The sequence below is a fragment of the Siphateles boraxobius genome, unplaced genomic scaffold (genome assembly GCF_051911475.1).
Source record: "Siphateles boraxobius isolate OS27281-9 unplaced genomic scaffold, OSU_SipBor_1 31, whole genome shotgun sequence".
Lineage (NCBI taxonomy): Eukaryota > Metazoa > Chordata > Actinopteri > Cypriniformes > Leuciscidae > Siphateles > Siphateles boraxobius.
In genome coordinates, this window is record NW_027508931.1 from 19489662 (window position 1) to 19516255 (window position 26594).

Here is a 26594-nt window from a genome sequence, read left to right on the forward strand (position 1 = left end):
TTTTACAAAAGTATTTGCATGCCCTCCTTGTAAGGACAACTCTTCTATTTTTTTTCCTCATGTTTCTCTTTTCAAATTTAACACATTGTTCTCCCAACGAATGTTAGTTCCATTTAGCGTGTTTTGAGTACAATTCTCAATTATTAACATTTACATCTAACTTTTTACTTGAGTTAGATTTTCAGTTACTATTGCTTTCATATTACAGTTTGCAATTATTTTCTACTTCTACAATATTTATTTCATAATTTAATTGTACTATTTTAATGCAGGTACAATACTGTTACTGGCCACCAATTAATGTGACCAAAAAAATTAAAAGGCTTGAACTACCTGATAAAAAAAATTGGACCAGGCACAGGGTCAGAGTGTTTGCAAAAACAGGTATTTCATTTTACTTTAAAGGACCATTCAAACAAAATGTTAGTGCAACTACTGTTAAGGAATGCTAAATTATACTCACTGTATTTTTACTTCAGGTGACTATGAAACTGCTAAAAAGTGGTCCAAAAGAGCAGCTGTGCAGTCTTCTGTGGAGAGCTCTGATGACGTTCCTAAGAGAAAAAAACGACAAGTGTGTCTCAGCAGCTCCGATGAAGGTATGAACCTGAGCATGTGAAAAGGTTTACCAGTAAACAATTAAAATAATTCAAAAATCATTTTTATTCATTTTTTTTTTAAAGATACTTCTTCAGTACCTCACCCCAAAAAGAAGAACCGGGTGAACTGTACAACAACTGGTAGGCCTTTCTTAGTTTTAATTTTTTTACTTTACCACAGTGTTTGGGGGTTTTCAGAATACCCAAATTAATTTCATTAGTTGATTGATACCAATACCAGTACATTTCATTTCTTATTTACAGTGGAACCTCAGCTGCCATTTCCCCCAGCATTTAAACCGAACAAACAAACCACACTAACGCAATCAAGACCTGAAGATTGTACCATTCTTGATGCATCATTAAGACCAGCTCCTCCTAGAGACATCCAGAAGAATGGTAAATGCAAAACATAATTTGAAACTTAGTTTTTACCTTTATTTGAATGAATCAATATTGATTCTCCCAGATCACCTCCTGAGCCTACTCACTCAGAGAATCATCAGCATAGAGAGTGAGATGAAGGCGATGAGGAGCTCAACAGCAGCCCTGTATGAACTCTATGCTCGTGCCCTGGGTGATGGGACTAGTCAGCGAGTGGAGGAGATGAGCCTTGATGTGTGTGGCACTATGGAGGAACTAACCATCATATTTTAAATAAATCATATTCACCAGCTGAATCTAACATTTAATTTAATTTCAACAAATGTCAAAGTCAACTAAAAAAAATTATGTGCAATTAATTGTATAAAACTGAAATATACTTTTCATTTTGCAGAAGCAGGACCAGAGAAAAGGTGTGCAGCAGCATGATGACGATGATGAAACACTCCTACTTTTTGAAGACGAATAAGACTTTTTGATTCATTAGAAATTTTCATTGTTTTTTTTCTTTTTTTTTTCTTAAAGATCAAATTAATTAAAATTAATGTATATGCCAAATTTTCACTTCTCAATAACTTTGTTGTTAACTTTTACAATATATATTTAAAAAATATATGTTAATTGTTTATTAGCTTACTGTGGAAAATGTCATCAACTAACTGCTGATTAATAAATGATATGAATGTTTTCTAGTTGATTGATTCTTGAGGCACACGTGTGTGACACATTGATGCATGCGGTGCATATAGGCTACACACAATCGTACAGGTAACACACTGAATAAATGCTGATTAGAGATTTTTTTTATGTGGTTTTGGTCGTTGCTACAACTAACACGGTGCTTTGATGTTACGTCCTCACAACATACCAGTTTGGTCATTGAGACATACTCATCACGTTCTTGCGACGTACCACTATAACGTCGCCACGACGATTATGGGAATCACAAAGTTACATCGCTGGAACGTTATGTGGTACGTCGCTACAACTAACACGGTCCTTTGATGATACGTCCTCACAACATACCAGTTTGGTCATTAAGACGTCCTCATCACGTTCTTGCGACGTACCACTATAACGTTGCCACGACGATTCTGGGAATCACAAAGTTACGTCGCTGGAACGTTATGTGGTACGTCGCTACGACGAATATGGTCTGGTCCGGTTACGTCTTCACAACGTAACTGTGTTAGCTGGGTTGCTAGGGTATTCTGGATGGTTGCCAGGGTGTTGCTAGGCGGTTGCTAGGGTGTTTTGGGTGGTTGCTAGGGTGTTGCTAGGTGGTTGCTAGGGTGTTCTGAGTGGTTGCTAGGGTGTTGCTAGGCGGTTGCTAGGGTATCCTGGGTGGTTGCTAGGCGGTTGCTAGGGTGTTCTGGGTGGTTGCTAGGGCGTTGCTAGGCAGTTGCTAGGGTGTTCTGGGTGGTTGCTAGGGTGTTGCTAGGGTAATTTGGGTGGTTGCTATGGTGTTACTAGGTGGTTGGTAGTTGTCAAAGATGGTTACTGTTGAGTTTGTAGCATTTTATTGGCATGATTTAGCACTTAGCTAATCAATATTAGCATGTAGCTATTCACTGCTAGCATGTTTAGCATGTAGCAAGTCCTGTTTGCTAGCATGAGTAAAAAGAGCCAACCCTCATCTCTATACGATGTTTTGATGCAGAGATATAGGTATTGCAAAACGGTTGCTAGGGTACTATGTTTGGTTGCTAGGGAGTGGCTTGGCAGCTGCCAATCATGAAGCTCCAAAGTCAATGTGAATGTATAAACCAACCCCCATCTCTATACGATGTTTTGATGCAGAGATATAGGTCTTGCAAAATGGTTGCTAGGGTACTCTGTTTGGTTGCTAGGGAGTGGCTTGGCAGCTGCCAATCATGAAACTCCAAAGGCTGCTTGTCAGTATGAATGATATAAACCAACTCCCATGCCTCTGTGACATTCAGAATGGAAGATATCCCTCTTTGGATTTTGGTTGCTAAGGTGCTCGACAATGGTTGCTAGGGCGTGGCTAGGAAGTGTTGAGGTGATTCATGATTGGCTGTTTGCTGCCCCGAGTCAAACGAGACCACCCTCATGTTTCTATGACAATTCAGTCCAGAGATATCCCTTCGATCTCTTTCAATGGAAGTCTATGGGAGTTGTTGCTAAAGTGCTCTAAATGGTTGCTAGGGCGTGGCTTGATAGCTTCACAATGATCCTGAGAGACTGATTGGTTGTCTGAGTAAAATGAGCCCGCCCCTTTGTCTCTACGACACTGTGATCCAGAGTTATGTTCAATATAAAAGCGGTTTCTATGGTGTAGGACGGTCCATTCCGACAGAATACGATGTTCTGATATAGAGATGTAGGTCTTGCAAAATGGTTGCTAGGGTACTCTGTTTGGTTGCTAGGGAGTGGCTTGGCAGCTGCCAATCATGAAACTCTAAAGGCTGCTTGTCAGTATAAATGATATAAACCAACTCCCATGCCTCTGTGACATTCAGAATGGAAGATATGCCTGTTTGGATTTTGGTTGCTAAGGTGCTCGACAATGGTTGCTAGGGCGTGGCCAGTAAGTGTTGAGGTGATTCAGGATTGGCTGTTTGCTGCCCCGATTCAAACGAGCCCACCCTCATGTTTCTATGACTCTTATATTCTGAGATATCGCTTTGATCTTTTTCAATGGAAGTCTATGGAACTTGTTGCTAAGGAGCTCTAAATGGTTGCTAGGGCGTGGCTAGATAGCTTCGCAATGATCCTGAGAGACTGATTGGCCGTCTGAGTAAAATGAGCCCGCCCCTTTGTCTCTACGACACTGTGATCCAGAGTTATGTTCAATATAAAAGCGGTTTCTATGGTGTAGGACCATACCTACACCATAGTAAGTCAATGGGGCAACTTTGGGCAGCTCCTGCCCCACAGGGGTGCAACTTTTACCCCATTGTGTGGTATATTCTTACAGAGCCTGTCAGCCTCTTCAAATGTGGTAAATTACACGTTTCTGCGACATCCTCGTTCCGAGCTACGACTCGTCAAAGTTTGACGCAATGTTAAGTCTATGGGATTTTTCGGCCGGTTTTCGCCCCTGGGGCGAACATCGTACCCCCGATCCCTTATAAAAGTCATAGCACACCATTCCCGAACAGGCCGCACGTTTTGACACCTCATTCATGGGTCTGTGACAAAAACTGCGGGAGGAGTAGCGCGTCAAAAAGTGGCCAGAAGAATAAGAAGAAGAATAAGAAGAATAAGAAGAATAAGAATAATAAGTATGCACAATAACACTAGTGTTGCTTTGCCATAGGCAAGCACCACTAACTAGAATGTACATTTCCAGAAGAAAATGTGAAGTGGTGCTTGCAGTGGCAAAACTCGCCACTCGGTTGCTAGGGCGTTGCTAGGCGGTTGCCAGGGTATTCTGGGTGGTTGCTATGGTGTTGCTAGGCGGTTGCTAGGGTGTTCTGGGTGGTTGCTAGGGTGTTGCTAGGCAGTTGCTAGGGTGTTGCTAGGGTAGTTGCTATGGTGTTGCTAGGAGGTTGCTAGGGTATTCTGGGTGGTTGCTAGGGTGTTGTTAGGCGGTTGCTATGGTGTTCTGGGTGGTTGCAATGGTGTTGCTAGGCGGTTGCTAGGGTATTCAGGGTGGTTGCTAGGCGGTTGCTAGAGTGTTCTGGGTGGTTGCTAGGGTGTTGCTAGGCGGTTGCTTGGGTATTCTGGGTGGTTGCTATGGTGTTGCTAGTTGGTTGCTAGGTTGTTCTGGTGGTTGCTAGGGTGTTCTGGGTGGTTGCTAGGGCGTTGCTATGCAGTTGCTGGGGTGTTCTGGGTGGTTGCTAGGGTGTTACTAGCGTAATCTGGGTGGTTGCTATGGTGTTCTGGGTGGTTGCAATGGTGTTGCTAGGCGGTTGCTAGGGTATTCTGGGTGGTTGCTAGGCGGTTGCTAGAGTGTTCTGGGTGGTTGCTAGGGTGTTGCTCGGCGGTTGCTAGGGTATTTTGGGTGGTTGCTATGGTGTTGCTAGGGTGTTGTAAGGTATTTTGGGTGGTTGCTAGGGTGTTATGGGTGGTTGCTAGGCTGTTGCTAGAGTGTGCTGGAGGGTTGCTACGGTGTTGCTAGGGTGTTTTAAGGTATTTTGGGTGGTTGCTAGGGTGTTCTGGGTTGTTGCTAGGCAGTTGCTAGGGTGTTCTGGTGGTTGCTAGGGTGTTGCTAGGGTGTTCTAGGGTATTTTGGGTGGTTGCTATGGTGTTGCTAGGATGTTTTAAGGTATTTTGGGTGGTTGCTATGGTGTTCTGGGTGGTTGCTAGGCAGTTGCTAGGGTGTTCTGGTGGTTGCTATGGTGTTCTAGGGTATTTTGGGTGGTTGCTATGGTGTTGCTAGGGTGATTTAAGGTATTTTGGGTGGTTGCTAGGGTGATCTGGGTGGTTGCTAGGCATTTGCTAGGGTGTTCTGGGGGTTGCTAGGCACTTGCTAGGGCGTTCTAGGGTATTTTGGGTGGTTGCTATGGTGTTGCTAGGGTATTTTAAGGTATTTTGGGTGGTTGTTAGGGGGTTCTGGGTGGTTGCTAGGCAGTTGCTAGGGTGATTTAAGGTATTTTGGGTGGTTGCTAGGGTGTTCTGGGAGGTTGCTAGGCAGTTGCTAGGGTGTTCTGGTGGTTGCTAGGGTGTTGCTAGGGTGTTCTAGGGTATTTTGGGTGGTTGCTATGGTGTTACTAGGGTGATTTAAGGTATTTTGGGTGATTGCTAGGGTGTTCTGGGTGGTTGCTAGGCAGTTGCTTGGGTGTTCTGGGGGTTGCTAGGGTGTTCTGGGTGGTTGCTAGGCAGTTGCTTGGGTGTTCTGGGGGTTGCTAGGCAGTTGCTAGGGTTTTCTAGGGTGTTTTGGGTGGTTGCTATGGTGTTGCTAGGGTGTTTTAAGGTATTTTGGGTGGTTGTTAGGGTGTTCTGGGTGGTTGCTAGGCAGTTGCTAGGGTGTTCTAGGGTATTTTGGGTGGTTGCTATGGTGTTGCTAGGGTGTTTTAAGGTATTTTGGTTGGTTGCTAGGGTGTTCTGGGTGGTTGCTATGGTGTTGCTAGGGTGTTCTACGCTATTTAGAATGGTTGCTAGGGTGTTGCTAGGGTGTTTTAATGTATTTTGGGTGGTTGCTAGGGTGTTATGGGTGGTTGCTATGGTGAACTATTTATGAATTTAAAAGTTCATAAGTGTATGAATTTATGAAAATTCATAAGTGTATGAATTCATGAGTTTATAAGTTTATGAGTTTACAGTTTATAAGTTTAAATGAGTAAGAGTTCAGAGTTTATTAATTTATGAGATTGAGTAATAAGTTTAAATAGGATTTCAGTAAGTTGGCTCTCACAAGCCAACTTAATAAGTTTAAGTAGGATTTCAGTAAGTTGGCTCTCACAAGCCAACTTAATAATAAGTTTAAATAGGATTTTAGTAAGTTGGCTTTCACAAGCCAACTTAATAATAAGTTTAAATAGGATTTTAGTAAGTTGGCTTTCACAAGCCAACTTAATAAGTATACAGAAGAACACTAGTGATGCCTTGCCTTGCCTTTGGCAAGCACCACTAATAAATTCAATTTAACCTCTTGAAGTGTGCAATTTTTTTTAGAATGTTGCAGGTAACCCAAGAAATTTTAAATTAATCCCTAACCAATCACAGTTAGGCATCAATTTCCTCCGCTCTACCCTTGTGGGAAAGACCTCACGTTTCCACTCCAGCCATTGTACTGTCTGCGTGGCACTGCACACCTTTCAACATCCTGATATACCTGCTGTGGACGGTGAGTGAACAGACGTAATGAAAATATAAATGAATATTGGTTTTTATTAGTTTATTTTATTTCATGTGGACTGGGAAATCAATGGATTTTTGTGAACTGGCGCGAATTTCCACCTAGCCTTAGCTACTATTTAACTACCAGAGTAACAGTTAAGTTACCTTTAATGATGTAGTTAAAAGTGACTTAAATATAATAACTATAGTACAAGTTGTGATAGGAATGATGCCTCAGCGCACATACTGAACTGCACCTGTCCGGTTCGCTGAGGGTATAGGCCGCTGTTGTTGGGGGAGTCGGGGAAATGACTAGCACGTGCATTTAATGCATTCATTTATATTAATTTTACGGAGCCCTCCACATGACACGTAAAATATTTTTTTCGTTTTGTTTACATAGTGGCCATACTTGTCCTTTGTCGTGGATACTAGATCACTTTATTGTATAAAATGTGCTTGTGGGACGTCAATGTATAAGGATTTTCGACAGCCAATTTTAAAATACAAAAAATAATAGGCCTACTATCTATTGCAATTGTTCTAACATTAAGACTGTTGTGTACACATAAATAAATATTCAAATGTGAAATTATGTGATTGAATGTTTATTTATCTAGAATAGCCCTTACGAAAATTAACCATGTTTTTTTGTAGTAACCATGGTTTAACTATATTTTTTGTAGAAAAACCATAGTAACTACAAAATGAACCATAGTTTAACTATGGTTTTTGCAGTAAAACCATAGTAACTATAAATTAACCATGGTTCTACTACAATAACCGTGGTTTAACCATGCTCTTTTTGTAGTAACCATGGTTTAACTATGGTTTTGTAGTAAAACCATAGTAACTACAAAATGAACCATGGTTCCCCTTGAGGGACGGACGCTGCGTGTAATCGCAGTGGGAACGCCCTCCAGCGTAACGCGTGTGAAGCATGAATGAAATCAGTCAATGGAGAGATGGAGCGTCACAGCGAGTGACGTCATCGACCAGGAAGCTATAAATATCCCCTGAGCACACAATACGCCGCTTAAAGTTACTGAAGCAAGCGACCCAAGGGGATGCCGGGAGTATGGCAGGACACGCAGCGTCCGTCCCTTCGGGGAACTAGGGTTACATACGTAACCCGGGACGTTCCCCTTCAGGGACTACCGCTGCGTGTAATCACAGTGGGAACGCAATACCCACATCCCCATACGACCAAATCCCCGTCGTGTGTCATTAGGAGACACAAACTGACGAGAGAACCTGAGCCCCGGGAGTGGAGCTAAGATCAAGGGAATAAAATCTACCGAAAGTATGCGGTGAGGACCAGCCTGCCGCATCACAAACGTCCTGAAGAGAAGCTCCTGAAAGAAGAGCTGTAGAGGCAGCCATACTCCTGGTGGAATGAGCCCTTACAGCCAAAGGTGAAGGCTGATGGGCCGAACCGTAAGCAAGCGAGATGGCCTCGACCACCCACTTGCTCATCCTTTGCTTAGATGCCGGACACCCTTTCTTAGGTGACCCAAAACAGACAAACAGTTGTTCCGATCTTCTCCACAGGGCAGCTCTGTTGACATAAGCATCTAAAGCCCTAACGGGGCACAGCAAATTAAGTCACTTCTGGTCCGACGTCAGAAAAGACGGAGGACAGAAAGCCTGCAGAACTATAGGTCTAACAAAAGTAGTTGGCACCTTAGGAACATAACCTGGTCTCGGACAGAGAAAGGCCTTAACCATACCAGGAGCAAATTCCAGGCACGAGGGAGCCACCGAAAGTGCTTGAATATCTCCAATTCTTTTTAGAGATGAGATAGCGAGAAGAAGGATAGTCTTTAGCGTAAGAAACTTTTCCGAAACTTCCTCGATGGGCTCGAAAGGAGCTAGGGAGAGACCTTCTAAGACGATGGCCAGATCCCAAGCTGGTACCCTCGTGCGAACTGCAGGCCTCAGCCTCAAGGCGCCACGAAGGAAGCGAGATATAAGTGGGTGTCTCCCGAGAGAACCTCCGCTCGAAGGGGCGTGGTAAGCAGCTAAGGCCGCCACGTACACCTTCAGTGTGGAGTGGGATAACCCTGTGGAGAGACGGTCCTGCAGGAAATCCAGCACTGTACCAACCGGGCAGTTAACTGGGTCCTGCTGGCGCTCTCCACACCAAGAGGTGAAAAGTTTCCACCTCGTGGCATATAACTTCCTCGTGGCGGGAGCTCTGGATTGAAGGATTGTCTCAACGACCTCAGTCGAGAGACCAGAATCTATGAGCTGGGCCCCCTCAGAGGCCAAGCCCACAGCATCCATAGTTCTGGGCGGGGCTGAAGGATCGACCCACTCGCCTGAGAGAGTAGATCTCTCCTGATCGGTATCTCCAGGGGAGAGCCGTCGAGGTGAGACACTAGGTCCGCAAACCATACTCGGGCCGGCCAGAACGGGGCTATTAGCAGAAGACTGAGCCCGTCCCGGCGAACCCTCTCCAGAACTCCCGGGAGCAGAGCGATCGGGGGTAAAGCGTACAAACGTGACCTCGGCCACAGATGTACCATCGCGTCCAACCCCAGTGGGGCTGGCAGGCTGAGAGAGAACCACAGTGGACAGTGTGATGTCTCTCGGGAAGCAAATAGGTCTACCTCGGCACGACCAAAATGTTCCCATAGGAGCTCCATCACCTCGGGGTGAAGACTCCATTCCCCGGGCCTCGGCCCCTGCCTTGACAGGATGTCTGCCCCCTGATTTAAATACCCCGGGAGATAAATAGCTCTCAGAGAAAGAATTTTCCTTTGGGACCATAGAAGGATCTGACGTGCCAGTTTGTAAAGTGGGCGAGAACGCAGATCGCCCTGATGGTTGATATAAGAGACCACCGATGTGTTGTCTGACCGGACAAGAACATGGTGGCCCCTTAGGTCTGGGAGGAAATGTTTCAGAGCCTGAAACACTGCCAACATCTCTAGACAATTTATGTGCCATAGACGGTGACGGTCCTCCCACAGACCCTGAGCTGGGCGACCAATCATGATCACCCCCAACACCGTGAGAGAGGCACCTGTCGTTAGCATAACGCGACGACAAGGAGCTCCCAACACAGGGCCTTGGGACAGAAACCGAGGATCTTTCCACATAATCAGGGCGCGATGACACCGTCGCGAACTCATGATCATGCGAAGCGGATTTCCCCTCGGGGAGAATCCCCTGGTTCTGAGCCACCACTGTAACGGTCTCATGTGCAGGAGGCCAAAAGGTATCACGTTGGACGCAGCTGCCATGAGACCTAACAGTCTCTGGAACTGTTTTACAGAGGATGACTGGCCTAGCTTGACCCGATCTGCTGCGGCGAGAATCGAAGCAACACGAGCAGGGGACAACTGTGCCTGCATCGTCGTCAAATCCCACACTACACCGAGAAAAGTGGTTCTCTCTAATGGAGAAACAACACTCTTCTTGGCGTTGCGCCTCAACCCCAACCTCTTGATGTGAGCAAGAACGACATCTCGATGCCGAACCGCCTGTTGTTCTGATTGAGCTAGTATTAAACAATCGTCTATATAGTTCAGAATACGGATGCCCTGCAGCCTCAGTGGGGCTATAGCCGCATCCATACACTTCGTGAACGTGCGGGGTGACAGTGCTAGGCCGAACGGAAGAACCTGTTATTGGTAAGCTTCGCCCCCGAAAGCGAACCTCAGGAACTTCCTGTGTTGAGGTAGGATAGATACGTGGAAGTAAGCGTCCTTTAGATCTATCGTGACGAACCAGTCCTCGGATCTGATTTGACACGATCTGCTTGAGAGTGAGCATCTTGAATTTGAGCTTCCCTACAGCGCGATTTAAGAGACGCAGATCTAGAAAGGGACGCAGCCCTCCATCTTTTTTCGGAAAGATGAAGAACTGGCTGTAGTATCCTAAGTCCCTGCTGGGTGGAGGAACCCGCTCTATAGCTCCTTTCGCCAGGAACTCTACTAAGGGAACCAGCCTCTCGAGGCTGGCCTCTGGATGAACATCCCGAGTGACAGACACAGCGCCCTTTAACGTACTGGCAGGGAACAGCTGGTCTGGGCACTCCACAACCCTCCTCGGAGGGGGCGAGCGTCCCTCGGGAAATCGTTCGCCGAGTCTCTCTACGCCCTGTATAGGCAGGGTTAGTAGAGCAGACCCCTGAGGGCATCGGGAAAGACAGGGCACCGTGTTTTTGTGCAGTGAACTCAAGTCTTCCATGATGGGGACCACCCTCAGAGTCCTGACGTTCAGCGCGTCAGGATTTTTTCGACGCGGCCTTCTTGGCGATAATGACTGTCCTCAGATCAGCCCTACCCCGAGAAGGTCGCGCCGGAGAGCGCCCCGCCTCGTCCCTCCAGTTTCTCTGCGGGGGGGCACGAGACGCGACACTCCGTTTCTGCTGCGCTCTTTTTGAAGTACTCGGCGGCTGGGACTGCCCTCGCTCAGCAGCCCCAGCGACACGCACTTTAAGGGGCATAAATTTCTGAAAAGCAGCCGCCTGTTTCTTCTCTTCCTGGAACCTCTCCGTGACAGAGTGAAGAGCGTCACCGAAGAGGCCCGCAGGCGAAACTGGATCATTTAAAAGGAGAGTCTTATCTTTCTCCTTCATAGAGGTCTGACTCAACCACAAGTGTCTCTCTGTGGCCACCATGCCATAGACCGGACGATAGATTTAGCGGTCTCCTTGGTGGCCCGGAGAGTGAGATCAGCAGTCTGCCTGAGCTCATTAATCATATCCACAGAAATTTCACCCCCCTCACAAGCATCTTTAAGCAGGTCAGCCTGATAAGCCTGCATAATGGCCATAGTGTGTAGACATGCAGCCGCCTGACCCGCCGCCGAGTAAGCCTTCCCTACTAACACAGAAGTATTTTTTAGTGGCTTAGAGGGCAGAGCCGGTGCTTTAAGTGAAGATGACGAAGCAGGAGAGAGATAGCTGGAGAGCGTCTCCTCTGCCTTCGGCATGGTCACGTACCCTGAAGCTTTTGCACCAAAAATTTTTCCGTAAGCATTAGACTGGTTAGTATAAATTCTATTTGAAACAGGTCTAACCCAGGTCTTTGAAACCTCAGTGAGTGAAGATCTGGGAAGAATGGTAAGCACCGGAGAGAAGGCTGAGGACGTGCAGACAGAAGTCTATCATCTAATTTGCTTTCATTTCTAGACTCCTGCCTATCAGTTGGCCACTTTTTTTTTTTTTTTCTCGATTTTTTTTTTTTTACAGCCCGAGATAACACATCTATCAGCCCCTCTTCAGCAGTATGCTGGAGTGACGAGTCAGTTTCTTCTGATGCAAAACTTTCGACATCGAGCTCCTCAGAACTGGATAATCTAAGTTCGACATCATGTGCCTCGAACCGGGCCGGGTAAGAGGCACTAGATCTCGCTGGAGATAGCTGAGATAGGGCGGAGCCCGTCTCAACGTCGCCAGTGAGATCCATCTGCGAGCCCCAAGACAAGCGCCGCCGCTCTGCCTCAACAGAAGCGGGACCCGAGCCTCGGGGAGCTCGCAGCAAACTACTCTCCTCGAAGAGCGATCACCGCGAGCGCAGAGTTCCCAAGGGAAAACTCTCGCAATGCTCACAATCGACCCCCTCGAGAGCCGACTGGGCATGCTGCAATCCCAAACAAGCAACACACAGCTGATGTGTATCCCCACCCGTGATGTATCGTGTACAGGGGGAAACACACTTTCTATATTGCTGGCTCGTCACTTTGACACTCACATTGGTTTTTATATATATATATATATATATATATATATATATAGTGAGAAACTCCTGTCTAAACAGACAAACACAATCGCTAGATTTCAGACACACACAGAGCTTGCTGAGTAACAAAAAGCTGGCGTATTGTGTGCTCAGGGGATATTTATAGCTTCCTGGTCGATGACGTCACTCGCTGTGACGCTCCATCTCTCCATTGACTGATTTCATTCATGCTTCAGACGCGTTACGCTGGAGGGCGTTCCCACTGCGATTACACGCAGCGTCCGTCCCTTCGGGGAACTAGGGTTACATACGTAACCCGGGACGTTTTACTACAGCAACCTTGGTTTAACCATGGTTTTTGTAGTAAATAGTAACCATAAAATGAACTATGGTTTTTGTAGTAAAGCCATAGTAACTACAAAATTTACTCTCAGAAAAAAAGGTACACGATGGTACAAATAATGTTCCTCAAAGAACAGTTTTGTACCTTTTCAAAATAAAACATGGTTAATTTTGTTAAAATTCACTCTCAGAAAAAAAGGTTACACAAAATAATATTCCTCAAAGAACAGTTTTGTACCTTTTCAATAATAGTACCTTTAATGGTACAGGAAAGACCTCTGATGATACTGTTTGATACCTTTTAAGGTACAATTGAAATTAATGTACATGTTCTCACATCAAGGGTACAGTGATAGGCCAAGTTACTGTTTCATTCATGATTGTGTGTTGAGTAAATGGCATAGCAACAAGACGCTGATTGGTCGAAATCACTTCAGCCGTTATTGAATTTTCGGAACTGACAGCGGAAAGCAGGCTACAAGACTGCAGAGCGGTACAGGGTTTATTTTAAATATCAAACTTGAAGAAGAACAAATTTAAAGGTGGGTTCTGATAACTTATGTTTATATTTAGTTCAAAAGTCGAAAATATAAATGTTTCAGCCACTTTAATTGTATAAATACGTTAATTTAGCGAATTAAATTAGCTTTGCATCAAATGCTTAGTCATTTGACTTGTATACACTTTTTAAATATTTTTAATGCAATTATTGACTAGTATTAAAGTCATCGCGTGTACATAATGTGGCGTTTGTTCTCCATTTTCCACTAAACTGTTAACTTATCTATTAACAACATGAAACTGATAGACCAAGGCCGCTGCTGTTACTGCATTTTCAAATCTCAGAGAGCGGGAAGCGGATTACGAGCACGAGCACCACCACAACCATGGCTTTGCCCTCTTTATCGTCAGAAGAACTTTAGAGGTTGGACTCGAATTACAAGAGGAAAAGAAGATGAAATTCAAAGGTGGGTTTTATGTTTAACTAAATATATAAAGCTAATATAAATATATAAAATAAACTGTATATAGCGTTACAGCCACTCAACATGACATTAGCGAGTGTAAATAGCGTAATTAACGTTAGAATCCAGTCAGTGATATTAGCCGTCTGCAAATATATTGTAAAACTATTGAATTTCTGTGTCGTAAGTACACATTTAATACGTAATTAGTCTAAATGAATGTTTAACCAGAGGTGCCATGTACTTTACATTAGTCCATAATATTGTATGCAGTTGTTGAATGAACAACGTGATTGAACGCTAAACAGATAAATAGTTGATCACTCGTTCTCTGTGTTTAAATGAATGCGATTACCTGATTCCTCCCTGTCATATGCCATTCATTTTATCAGAGAACTTTGTTGAAACTCAGCAAATGTGTCTTTGATTTTTAGATGAAGATGATGGGGTAAACTGTCTGGTCTCATTGATCACACATCTGAAAGTCTGACTGCATCCTAAGCTGTGAGGCAAGTATCTGTACAATGAGTTATTTGAGGTTCCCTTTCAGGCGATAACGTAAGACGTAGTCGACGGTCGACTGAAATGGGATCACGCCAGGGAGGACCGGGCAGTATAACATATGGAATATCACTGGGGTGGCTCCAGCCTAGAGAGGGGGGAGACAACACCGATTTACAGTGACGGCAGGACTCTGCCAAGGGAAAGACACGGGCTCACCTTGGGGAGCCGTATCGTGGAAGAATACACATATGGGGTCGCCGTAGGGACCGCAACATATGGACCCAGCCTAACACGGGTTCCACACTGCATACGAGTGGTAGGCGTAACACCGGACGTTCCGCCACGTCCGACGTTGGAGGGGTGCGGAGGAGCTCAACAGGTTCCGGATAAGGGAATTCAACTGGAGCAAAATGGCGCATGTATCCGGTCCGTAGGAGGGGAATGGCGCAGCAAGCCGACACTGAACCGGGGCTCAAGGTGTTACTGGAGCCCCGCAGCTCTACAGACATCTGTCAGTGAGGCACCCTGCGCCAACGCCCAAGAAGCGGCAACACTCCTTGTGGAGTGAGCTCGCAGTCCGGGGGGACAGGGTTCACCTTGGGACTCATACGCCAAGATGATGGCATCCACTATCCAGTGGGCCAACCTCTGCTTGGAGACAGCCTTTCCCTTCTGCTGATCTCCGTAACAGACGAAGAGCTGCTCTGAGGTCCTAAAGCTTTGCGTTCTGTCCACGTATAAGCGCAGAGCGCGAACGGGGCAGAGAAAAGCCAGGGCTGGGTCTGCCTCCTCCGGGGGCAGCGCCTGCAGGTTCACCACCTGGTCCCGAAAGGGGGTGGTAGGAGCCTTGGGCACATATCCAGGCCGGGGTCTCAGGATAACGTGAGAGTTAGCCGGCCCGAATTCCAGGCACGATTCGCTGACCGAAAATGCGTGCAGGTCCCCTACCCTCTTGATGGAGGCCAAAGCAAGCAGGAGAACTGTCTTTTGGGACAGAATTTTTAACTCTGCTACCTGCAAAGGCTCGAAGGGCGGTCTCTGCAGTGCGGTTAGCACCAGAGATAAGTCCCAAGAGGGTATAGAGGGGGGGCGAGGCGGATTCAATCTCCTCGCTCCCCTCAGGAACCTGACGATCAGATCATGCTTCCCCAGGGATTTCCCGTCTACTGCATCGTGATGTGCGGCAATAGCGGCAACATACACTTTGAGGGTGGAGGGGGACAGCCGACGCTCCAAAGCCTCTTGCAGGAAAGAAAGCACGGAAATGATCGAACACCTTCGGGGGTCTTCTCTGTGAGAAGCACACCACTCAACGAACAGGTTCCACTTCAGGGAGTAAGCAAGCCTCGTAGAGGGAGCTCTCGCTGAAGTGATGGTATCTACGACTGCCTGTGGTAGATTACCTAGAACCTCCGCGTCCCGTCCAGGGACCACACATGGAGTCTCCAACAGTCTGGACGCGGGTGCCATATGGTGCCCCGTCCCTGAGAGAGTAGGTCCTCTCTCAGAGGAATGGGCCAGGGAGGAGCTGTCGAGAGGAGAAAAAGTTCGGGGAACCAGGTTCGGTTGGGCCAATAAGGGGCAACTAGCAAAACCTGCTCCTCTTCCTCCCTTATTTTGCACAGTAGTTATGCCATCAGGCTCACTGGGGGAAACGCATACTTGCGGAGGCCCCGGGGCCAGCTGTGAGCCAGTGCATCCGTGCCGAGGGTCCCCTCGGTGCGGGAATAAAACAACTGGCAATGGGACGAGTCCGGAGAGGCAAACAGATCTATCTGTGCGGCCCCGAAGTGGTCCCATATCAGCTGGACCGCCTGGGGATGGAGTCACCATTCCCCGGAGGCCACAATCTGTCGTGAGAGCTCGTCGGCGGCACAATTGAGCAGGCCAGGGATGTGAACGGCACGAAGCGACATCAGATGCTTCTGACTCCATAGGAGGAGGTGGCGGGCGAGTTGAGACATGCGACGGGAACGTAGACCACCTTGGCGGTTGATGTACGCAACGGTCGCCGTGTTGTCCGTACGGACCAGTACATTCTTGCCGAGCAGCGTCGTTTTGAGGCGTCTCAAAGCAAGGAGCACTGCTAACAACTCGAGGCAGTTGATGTGCCAATGCAGGAGGGACCCCGTCCTGGTGCTGCATGCCCGTTGTACGTGGCCCCCCAGCCGGTGTTGGAGGCGTCTGTGGAAACCACAGCATGCCTGGACACTTGTTCTAGGGACACTCCGGCCCGGAGAAATGAAAGGTCCGAAGATTCAGGCAGTTCAGCACCGACCGGGCGCGATTCTCTGTGAGGCGCGCCGTGTGTTGGACCGAGTCCAGCTCCAAACCGAAAAAAGAGATCCTCTGCACGGGGGCGAGTTTGCTCTTCTCCCAGTTGACCTGAAGACCCAACTGGCTTATGTGCTGGAGCAGCAAATCCCTGTGTTTGCATAACTGCTCCCGAGACTGCGCTAGTATGAGCCAGTCGTCGAAATAGTTGAGAATGCGAATGCCACGCTCTCTCATGGGAGCGAGGGCTGCCTCCGCGAGCTTCGTAAAGACACGGGGTGACAGGGCCAGCCCGAAGGGTAGGACTTTGTACTGATACGGCTGACCCTCGAACGCGAAACGCAGGAATGGCCTGTGTCGCGGCAGGATGGAGACATGAAAGTACGCGTCCTTCAGGTCTATCGCTGCAAACCAATCTTGGGGACGGACACATTGGAAGATGCGTTTCTGCGTTAGCATTCTAAACGGGAGCTTGTGGAGGGCCCGGTTCAGGACTCGCAGGTCCAAGATTGGTCGTAACCCACCACCTTTCTTGGGTACAATGAAGTACGGGCTGTTTCTGATTCATCAATTCACACGTCAGTTGTGGTAAGCGGTGTGTTTCGCAGCCTGTTTGAGCTTCCGCAAGAACCACTGAGGTTTTTTCTCGTTTGTCAAAGCAAATGCGGTTGAGCTTCTGTTTGTTCAATGTTTACATGTGAATAAAATCCTAAATTCAATCTGTTTATTATATAAAGTGGTAGTCTCTTAAAAAAAACTTTTTAACTTCTCAATTCAAATGGATTAGTTTTACAATCTCTTAACTTTTTTGAAGCATCAAAGGGGTAGTTGCTTAGCTGTCAATGGAAGGACAGAAAACTCACATTTCATTAAAAGATCTGCATTTGTATTCCAAAGATGAACTAAAGTCTTACAGGTTTGAAACTACATGAGGGTGAGTAATTAATGACAGAATTTCCATTTTTGGGTGAACTAACCCTTTATTTACTTATTTTAAATTCTGAAAATATCAAAAATAATGTCCATGTGACTTGTTCATCTTATTTTTTAGTGAACATCTTGCCTTTCACCATACAGTAGCCCTAGCTCTACTTTGCACATTCAATAGTGCATGATAAATACTGTTCACAATGGCCATGCTTAAATTATGCTAAAGTGAAAGCAAAATATTTGTGTAAACACAATTTCTTAAATGTAAAGCTTTATATGAAGCTTTAAGTGAATCATTGTAAACTGCTTTTCTTTTTTTGTGGAAAATGTAAATGCAGAAAGTTTTTTTTTTGTGTGTGTGAAACTTTTTTTTTCTTTTCTTATCTGCATTTCAGTTATTCCAGAAAATGGATCGAATGCATGCTATGGTTGATTTAAGGTGTTTCCAGGATTCCTTAAATGTATAGTTCAGGAAAAATTATTCACCCTCATGTTGTTCCAAACCCTTAAGACCATCATTTATCTTCGGAACACAAATTAAGATATTTTTGATGAACTCCAATAGCTTTCTGTTCCTCCATTGGGAGCCTTCGCAACTAATACATTCAATCCCCAGAAAGGTAATAACGACACCATTAGAGTAATTCATGTGACTCTAGAAACCTTAATTTTATGAAGCAATGCAAGTGCTTTGATTTGCACAAAAAAAAAATATATATATTATCTTCACATTCACGGAACAACTTCCGGTCAACACAATACGCATGCGTTGTAGGGCTCCCCCTACTGGATTGCAGGTCAGTATTTTCCTAAATAAAGTGGTAAATTGTGTTTTTTTGCAAAAACAAAGCATCCACCTCGCTTCATAAAATTGGTTAAACCACTGGAGTCACATGGATTACTTCAATGATGTCTTTCCTATCGTTTTGGGCCTTGAATGTGTTAGTTGCATTGCTCCCAATGGAGGGTGTTATGAGGGTAAGTGAGGACCCAAAAGCGTTTTAACAGGAACAGAATCTTTTAATGACAACACAGGGTAGTACACAGATCTTCTTCTTGAATGATAATGGAGAAAACAAACAACCCGCAGAGAGGGCGATAACAGGAACATAAAAGTCTCTCAGGTAACTTCAAAAGCTTAGACAGCAGTGGAGAATAGCCGAGTAGCGGCGACAGGCTGCAGGTCTCTCAGAGAGGTCGCGGGTCGAAGATAGACTGTGACTACCAGGTCTCTCGTAGCATCAGATGAACTAGACAGAGTAAATAATAAGATGATTAGCTGAGAACAGATTGCACTTGCCAGGCGGATGCCAACAGGACAGGACAGGACAGGACTGGGCTGGACAATGTAGAAATGAGCGAGACAGAAGTTTGCTTCTAGCATGAGAAACTCAAATGAGAATCTGACAAAGAAAGCAGCAAGAACAGAGAGGGAAATAGAGACCTAATCAGAGGAGAAAGGGAACAGGTGGGAAGAGAGTGAACGAGGTAGTTAGAGGAGATAAGGAACAGCTGGGAGAGCAGAGAAAGAGAAAGTAACCTATGATGACCAGCAGAGGGGGACAGAGTAACAAGAACCAGACACAACATGACAAGACATAACAGTACCCCCCACTCAACGAGCGCCCCCTGGCGCTTCCGAGGAGGGAACCTGGCGGCTACGGAGGAAATCATCGATCAGCGAACGGTCCAGCACGTCCCGAGAGGGAACCCAACTCCTCTCCTCAGGTCCGTACCCCTCCCAATCCACCAGAAACTGATGACCACGGCCCCGAGGACGCATGTCTAGAATCCTGCGAACCCTGTAGATAGGAGCGCCTTCGACAAGAATGGGGGAAGAAGGGGGACGAGCGGGGGCGCGGAGGACGGGTTTAACACAAGAGACGTGGAATACCGGGTGGACGCGACGAAGATAACGAGGGAGAAGAAGTCGCACCGCGACAGGACTAATGACCTGAGAAATACGGAACGGACCAATGAACCGCGGGGTCAGTTTACGAGAAGCTGTCTTAAGGGGAAGGTTAAGAGTGGAGAGCCATACTCTTTGACCGCGACAATATCTAGGGCTCTTAGTTCTACGCTTGTTAGCGGCTCTCACAGTCTGAACCCTATAACGGCAAAGTGCAGACCTGACAATACTCCAGGTGCGCTTACAACGTTGGACAAAAGCCTGAGCGGACGGAACGCAGGACTCGGCGATTTGAGACGAGAACAGCGGAGGTTGGTACCCGAGGCTACTCTGAAAAGGCGATAGACCGGTCGCAGACGAAGGAAGCGAGTTGTGTGCGTATTCTGCCCAAGGAAGTTGCTCTGACCAAGACGCAGGGTTACGGAAAGAAAGGCTGCGTAGGATGCGACCGACAGTCTGATTGGCCCGTTCGGCTTGACCGTTAGACTGAGGGTGGAAGCCGGACGAGAGACTGACGGAAGCCCCAATCAAACGACAAAACTCCCTCCAAAATTGAGACGTGAACTGCGGGCCCCTGTCCGAAACGACGTCCGACGGAAGGCCATGAATTCTAAAGACATTCTCGACGATTATTTGTGCCGTCTCTTTAGCCGAAGGGAGCTTAGCGAGGGGAATAAAATGAGCCGCCTTAGAGAAACGATCGATAACCGTAAGAATAACTGTCTTACCCGCCGACGAAGGCAGACCGGTGATAAAGTCTAAGGCGATGTGTGACCACGGTCGAGAGGGAATAGGAAGCGGTCTGAGAAGGCCGGCAGGAGGGGAGTTCCCAGACTTAGTCTGCGCGCAGACCGAGCAAGCGGCCACGAAACGGCGCGTGTCACGTTCCCGAGTGGGCCACCAAAAACGCTGACGGATGGAAGCCAGCGTACCCCGGACACCGGGATGGCCAGCTAACTTGGCAGAGTGAGCCCACTGAAGAACGGCCTGACGAGTAGGAACGGGAACGAAAAGAAGATTCCTAGGACAAGCGCGCGGCGACGGAGTGTGAGTGAGCGCTCGTTTTACCTGCCTCTCAATTCCCCAGACAGTCAACCCGACGACACGCCCCTTAGGGAGAATCCCCTCGGGGTCAGTGGAGACTTCTGAAGAATTGAAGAGACGGGATAAAGCATCAGGCTTGGTGTTCTTAGAGCACGGACGATAAGAAATTACAAATTCGAAACGAGCGAAAAACAGAGCCCAACGAGCCTGACGTGCATTAAGTCGCTTGGCAGAACGAATGTACTCAAGGTTCCTATGGTCAGTCCAAACGACGAAAGGAACGGTTGCCCCCTCTAACCACTGTCGCCACTCACCTAGGGCTAAGCGGATGGCGAGCAATTCGCGGTTACCCACATCGTAGTTACGTTCTGACGGCGACAAGCGGTGGGAAAAATACGCGCAAGGATGGACCTTGTTGTCTGAGAGCGATCGCTGAGAAAGAATGGCACCCACGCCCACCTCTGACGCGTCAACCTCAACAACGAACTGTCTAGAGATGTCAGGTGTAACAAGGATCGGTGCGGATGTAAAACGACTCTTGAGGAGATCAAAAGCCCCCTGGGCGGAAGCAGACCATGTAAAGCGCGTCTTGACAGAAGTAAGAGCTGTGAGGGGAGCAGCCACCTGACTGAAATTACGGATGAATCGACGATAGAAATTCGCGAAGCCGAGAAAGCGCTGAAGCTCGACGCGTGACTTAGGAACGGGCCAATCAATGACAGCTTGGACCTTAGCGGGGTCCATCCTAACGCCTTCAGCGGAAATAACGGAACCAAGAAAGGTGACGGAGGAGGCATGGAAAGTGCACTTCTCAGCTTTCACATAAAGACAATTCTCTAAAAGGCGCTGGAGAACGCGTCGAACGTGCTGAACATGAATCTGGAGTGACGGTGAAAAAATCAATATATCGTCAAGGTAAACGAAAACAAAGATGTTCAGCATGTCTCTCAGGACATCATTAATCAACGCCTGAAAGACAGCTGGAGCGTTTACGAGACCGAAAGGAAGAACCCGGTATTCAAAGTGACCTAACGGAGTGTTAAACGCCGTCTTCCACTCGTCCCCCTCCCTAATGCGCACGAGATGGTAAGCGTTACGAAGGTCCAGCTTAGTAAAAAACCTGGCTCCCTGCAGGATCTCGAAGGCTGAAGACATAAGAGGGAGCGGATAACGATTCTTAACTGTTATGTCATTCAGCCCCCGATAATCAATGCAGGGGCGCAGGCCACCGTCCTTCTTCTGAACAAAAAAAAACCCCGCTCCGGCGGGAGAGGAGGAGGGAACTATTGTACCGGCATCGAGAGCTACAGATAAATAATCCTCGAGAGCCTTGCGTTCAGGAGCAGAGAGCGAGTATAGTCTTCCCCTGGGTGGAGTGGTCCCCGGAAGAAGATCTATGCAACAATCATACGAACGGTGTGGAGGGAGAGAAGTGGCCCGGGACCGACTGAACACCGTGCGCAGATCGTGATATTCCTCCGGCACCCCCGTCAAATCACCAGGCTCCTCCTGTGAAGAAGAGATAGAAGAAACAGGAGGTACAGCAGACATTAAACATTCCACATGACAAGAGACATTCCAAGAGAGGATAGTATTCCTAGACCAATTAATAGAGGGATTATGACGAACTAGCCAGGGATGGCCCAAAACAACAGGTGAGAAAGGTGACTGAAAAATTGAAAAAGAAATGGTCTCGCTATGATTACCAGAGACAGTGAGGCTTAAAGGTAGCGTCTCTCGCTGAATCCTGGGGAGAGAACTACCGTCCAATGCGAATAAGGCCGTGGAATCCTCTAACTCCTGGAGAGGAATGTCATGTTCCCGAGCCCAGGTCTCGTCCATAAAACAGCCCTCCGCCCCAGAGTCTATCAACGCATTGCAGGTGGCAGACGAGCCGGTCCAGCGGAGATGGACCGAAAAGGTAGTGCAGGATCTTGAAGGAGAGACCCGAGTAGTCGCGCTCACCAGTAGCCCTCCTCTTACTGATGAGCTCTGGCTTTTACTGGACAGGAGTTAACAAAATGTGCAGCAGAACCACAATAGAGACAGAGGCGGTTGGTGATTCTCCGTTCCTTCTCCTTAGCCGAGATGCGGACACCTCCCAGCTGCATGGGCTCAGAACTCGAACTGGCGGAGGGAGATGGTAGTGATGCGGAGAGGGGAGCAGCGGAGAAAGCGAACTCCTTTCCTCGAACTCGACGGCGAAGGTCGAACCGTCGCTCGATGCGAATAGCGAGTTCAATCAAGGAATCCACCCTGGAAGGAACCTCCCGGGAGAGAACTTCATCCTTAACATCCACGCGGAGACCCTCCAGAAACCGGGCGAGTAAAGCCGGCTCGTTCCAGTCACAGGAGGCAGCAAGAGTGCGAAATTCTATGGAGTAATCTGTTATGGATCGATTACCTTGAGTTAGGGAAGACAAGACCCGGGAAGCTTCTTCACCGAAAACAGAACGGTCAAATACCCGAATCATTTCCTCCTTAAAGTCCTGATAACGGTTAGTGCACTCAGCCTCCGCCTCCCAGATTGCCGTTCCCCACTCTCGAGCCCGTCCAGTAAGGAGAGATATCACGTAGGCGATACGAGCTCTGTTCTTGGAGTAAGTGTTGGGCTGGAGAGAAAAGACAACATCACATTGAGTGAGAAACGAGCGGCATTCTGTGGGCTCACCCGCGTAACACGGTGGGTTATTGACTCGGGGTTCAAGAGATTCGGAAGCCCTGGAAGCGACTGGTGGATCGAGGCGGAGATGATTGATCTGTCTTGTGAGATCGGAGACTTGGGCGGCCAGGGTCTCAACTGCATGTCGAGCAGCAGACAATTCTTCCTCGTGTCTGCCAATCATCGCTCCCTGGATCTCGACGGCTGACTGGAAATGATCCGGAGTCGCTGGGTCCATCTTGGTCAGATTCTTCTGTTATGAGGGTAAGTGAGGACCCAAAAGCGTTTTAACAGGAACAGAATCTTTTAATGACAACACAGGGTAGTACACAGATCTTCTTCTTGAATGATAATGGAGAAAACAAACAACCCGCAGAGAGGGCGATAACAGGAACATAAAAGTCTCTCAGGTAACTTCAAAAGCTTAGACAGCAGTAGAGAATAGCCGAGTAGCGGCGACAGGCTGCAGGTCTCTCAGAGAGGTCGCGGGTCGAAGATAGACTGTGACTACCAGGTCTCTCGTAGCATCAGATGAACTAGACAGAGTAAATAATAAGATGATTAGCTGAGAACAGATTGCACTTGCCAGGCGGATGCCAACAGGACAGGACAGGACAGGACTGGGCTGGACAATGTAGAAATGAGCGAGACAGAAGTTTGCTTCTAGCATGAGAAACTCAAATGAGAATCTGACAAAGAAAGCAGCAAGAACAGAGAGGGAAATAGAGACCTAATCAGAGGAGAAAGGGAACAGGTGGGAAGAGAGTGAACGAGGTAGTTAGAGGAGATAAGGAACAGCTGGGAGAGCAGAGAAAGAGAAAGTAACCTATGATGACCAGCAGAGGGGGACAGAGTAACAAGAACCAGACACAACATGACAAGACATAACAGAGGGACAGAAATTTCCCTCAGAATTTCATTAAAAATATCTTCATTTGTGTTACGAAGATGAACCGAAGTGGGAGAGGGAGTGCACTGTGATTGGCTGGTGTGAGAACCTGGCAGATCTATAACCAATTCAAATTGAATTTGAATCTAAAATCTTGTTCCGTATTGTTAATATATTTTGACATCCACACAGAATTGTCTATCCCATGCACAGATCTTAAACATTACATTTAATGACTTTGGACAACTTGTGACTGGCAAAAATATAATTTCTAATTATCATCTTCCTAAATAGAGACAAGAGAGAGTTTGGAACCATCAGCTGTTTGCCAGGTAAATAGTGAAGTCATAGTGAATGCCATTAATAAACATATAATGATTATATGCTATGTGCTGTATATCTAAATTTTTTGTTTTTTTAAACCTTTTTTTGTTTGTTTGTTCCCGCAAGTTTGCGTCACATTAGTGACGACTAATATTTGGCATCAATTCAAGTGTACTTGCTTTCCAGAGAGAGTTATTTCCGTTTAGGGCAGCAAAAATACTGCTCGGCCAACCTAAATCTGGGTGCGTCTGTTTTACCTCTGTTTTAATGTGATGTTACTTTAGATACGTGGGAAAACGTGGCATGGCCAATCCAAAGCTATTATAAGAGAAGTAAGGTTGGTTAACTTATATCTGTAATAGTGGCCAGCCATAGATCTGCCTGAAATAAAAAACGTTACTTTAAATTCAAGTGTATACAAATTCAAGATATTAGCCAATTACCTCTGTTTGGTGACCAAAACTGGCGAGATTGCGATCAAGAGACCCGCGGAAGATGCAGGACCTCTGAGTGACATAGCTTCCTAATCTGAGCGTGTCACAGTGTTGGGTTTGTGTTCCCCTGATGTCCACTAGATGTCCTCCTTTCCCACGGTGTCCTTCACTTATGAACTACATTTCCCACGATCCTTTGTCTCATCATTGCACTCAGCTGTTCCTTATCACTGATCATTGCACTCAGCCAATTCCCCATTATCATTGTCGATTCCCTGTGTATATAACCCTGTCTGTTTCAGTATGTGTCATGGAGTCCTTGTTATTGTCCCCACACTTCCGTTTACTGTTCGAGTCGGTTCCTTGTGTTTGTCTTCTTGTTATTGGATTGCCTTTTCTGGATTTTGACCTTTGCCTGGACTGTTGTGAGTTCGGATTACCCTTTAAATAAAGACCGCTATTGGATCACTGAATTCCTTGTGTGTGCTTGTCGTGACAGAGCGGATAAAACATAATTAGAAAGAGTCAAAGAATAAAGCATTCGCTCACTTTTAATGATGCCCAGATATCATTAAAACATTTTTCATTAATGGAGTCAGATGATATAACGAGTTAATACATAATGAGAAAATGTATTCCATTTAATCTTGTTGTGTTGCATAAAAGAAAAGACAGTAACTATAGGTTGGTTTCACGTGACGTCACGCTGCTGCATCGTGAGAGCGCGAAAATTCAGATGGAGGGCAGGAAGTGAAATAGCTGAGGATCTGCCATCAATGTTTTGTGTAGTTTACGGCGGCTCCAATCGTTCTAATCGAGAAAAGGGAAAGGGTTTTTATAGAGTACCAAAGATTGTCATTCATAAAGGTGAGAAATGTAGAAAGCTCACAAAACAACGCCGTAAAAAGTCGATTTTTAACGTAACGTTACGTCTTCGGTTTGGGAGGAGCAGAGTCTGTTAATTCCGTGATGCAGCGACGGTATGTTAGCTAGCCAACGTGTTTTTTTTTTTGTGTCTGTTTTTATATAGCATTAGATTGTCGTTCAGGGGATCAGTGGGAATGGGACATTAAATGATCAAGGTAAATTAGACTCAATACGGACTCTCCGCAACGGTTTCCTTCATAGACGCATTCTCCATGTTTACTTCCTACCCTCCATCTGAAATCGCCCCGCCTTCCTGCGTCATCATAATCGTCATCATAATCACGTGACTGAAACCCAGCTATTGGAAGACTGCCATTGGACCGATAGTCGGGCTTACACATGGCTACTCGATAGTGCAACTGACCAATAACAGTTGAGTATTCCAGCAAGCCGAGTGTTAATGTGTGGTGTGTATTCTTCTCATTTTAGGTCCTGCGTCCATTTGGGCTGAAAGACAGAATTAAAACCAAAGCCGCACTGTAACCTACTGGCCTACATGACAGACTTCATACTGACAACTACTGGCCTGGACGGTGCATCACATGTTTTTTGAACAAAAACTTTTTCACCTAGAATTTAAAGTGTGGAGGAGACTCCATTTCTTCATCTCTTGTGAGTGGATATCATTTAAAACATTCTTAAAAGAACTGCTCATTTCTTCAGAATTTTCTAATTTTTATTGTTCTTGTTAAGTAATGTTGTTGTAATCCTGTTAATGTATGAAGAGATGTAAAGTCCAGGTTCAGAAAGTAAAAGTCCTCCTCAGTATTTTGTTCCAATCACCTGGATTTGCTAATTAGCACAGTTTTTTAGTCAGGAGATTTCAGACTAATAAGTGAATTCAGCTGGCTGAGTTCATTGGTGGAATAAATATATGGCAGTACTTTTACTTTCTGACCCCTGGACTTTACATTTCTGAATGTATGTACAGTATAAATTGCAAACATGCTTGTGTTGGGCACGTGT

General features: G+C 46.5%; 2 long non-coding RNA genes across 2 annotated transcripts in view; both read left to right on the top strand.

The window, feature by feature from the left end:
• The first annotated feature begins 6648 nt into the window (after positions 1–6648).
• LOC143697019 (uncharacterized) overlaps positions 6649–26594 on the top strand; it is a 130171-nt gene continuing 110225 nt past the window's right edge. Inside the window, exon 1 of the long non-coding RNA XR_013186129.1 lies at positions 6649–6752. This is a non-coding gene — a long non-coding RNA (uncharacterized LOC143697019). The remainder of the gene's footprint in view (positions 6753–26594) is intronic.
• LOC143697024 (uncharacterized) lies at positions 13218–18393 on the top strand. Its single transcript, XR_013186136.1, has 3 exons — positions 13218–13308; positions 13613–13734; positions 17835–18393. It is a non-coding gene; the product is annotated as an uncharacterized LOC143697024 (long non-coding RNA).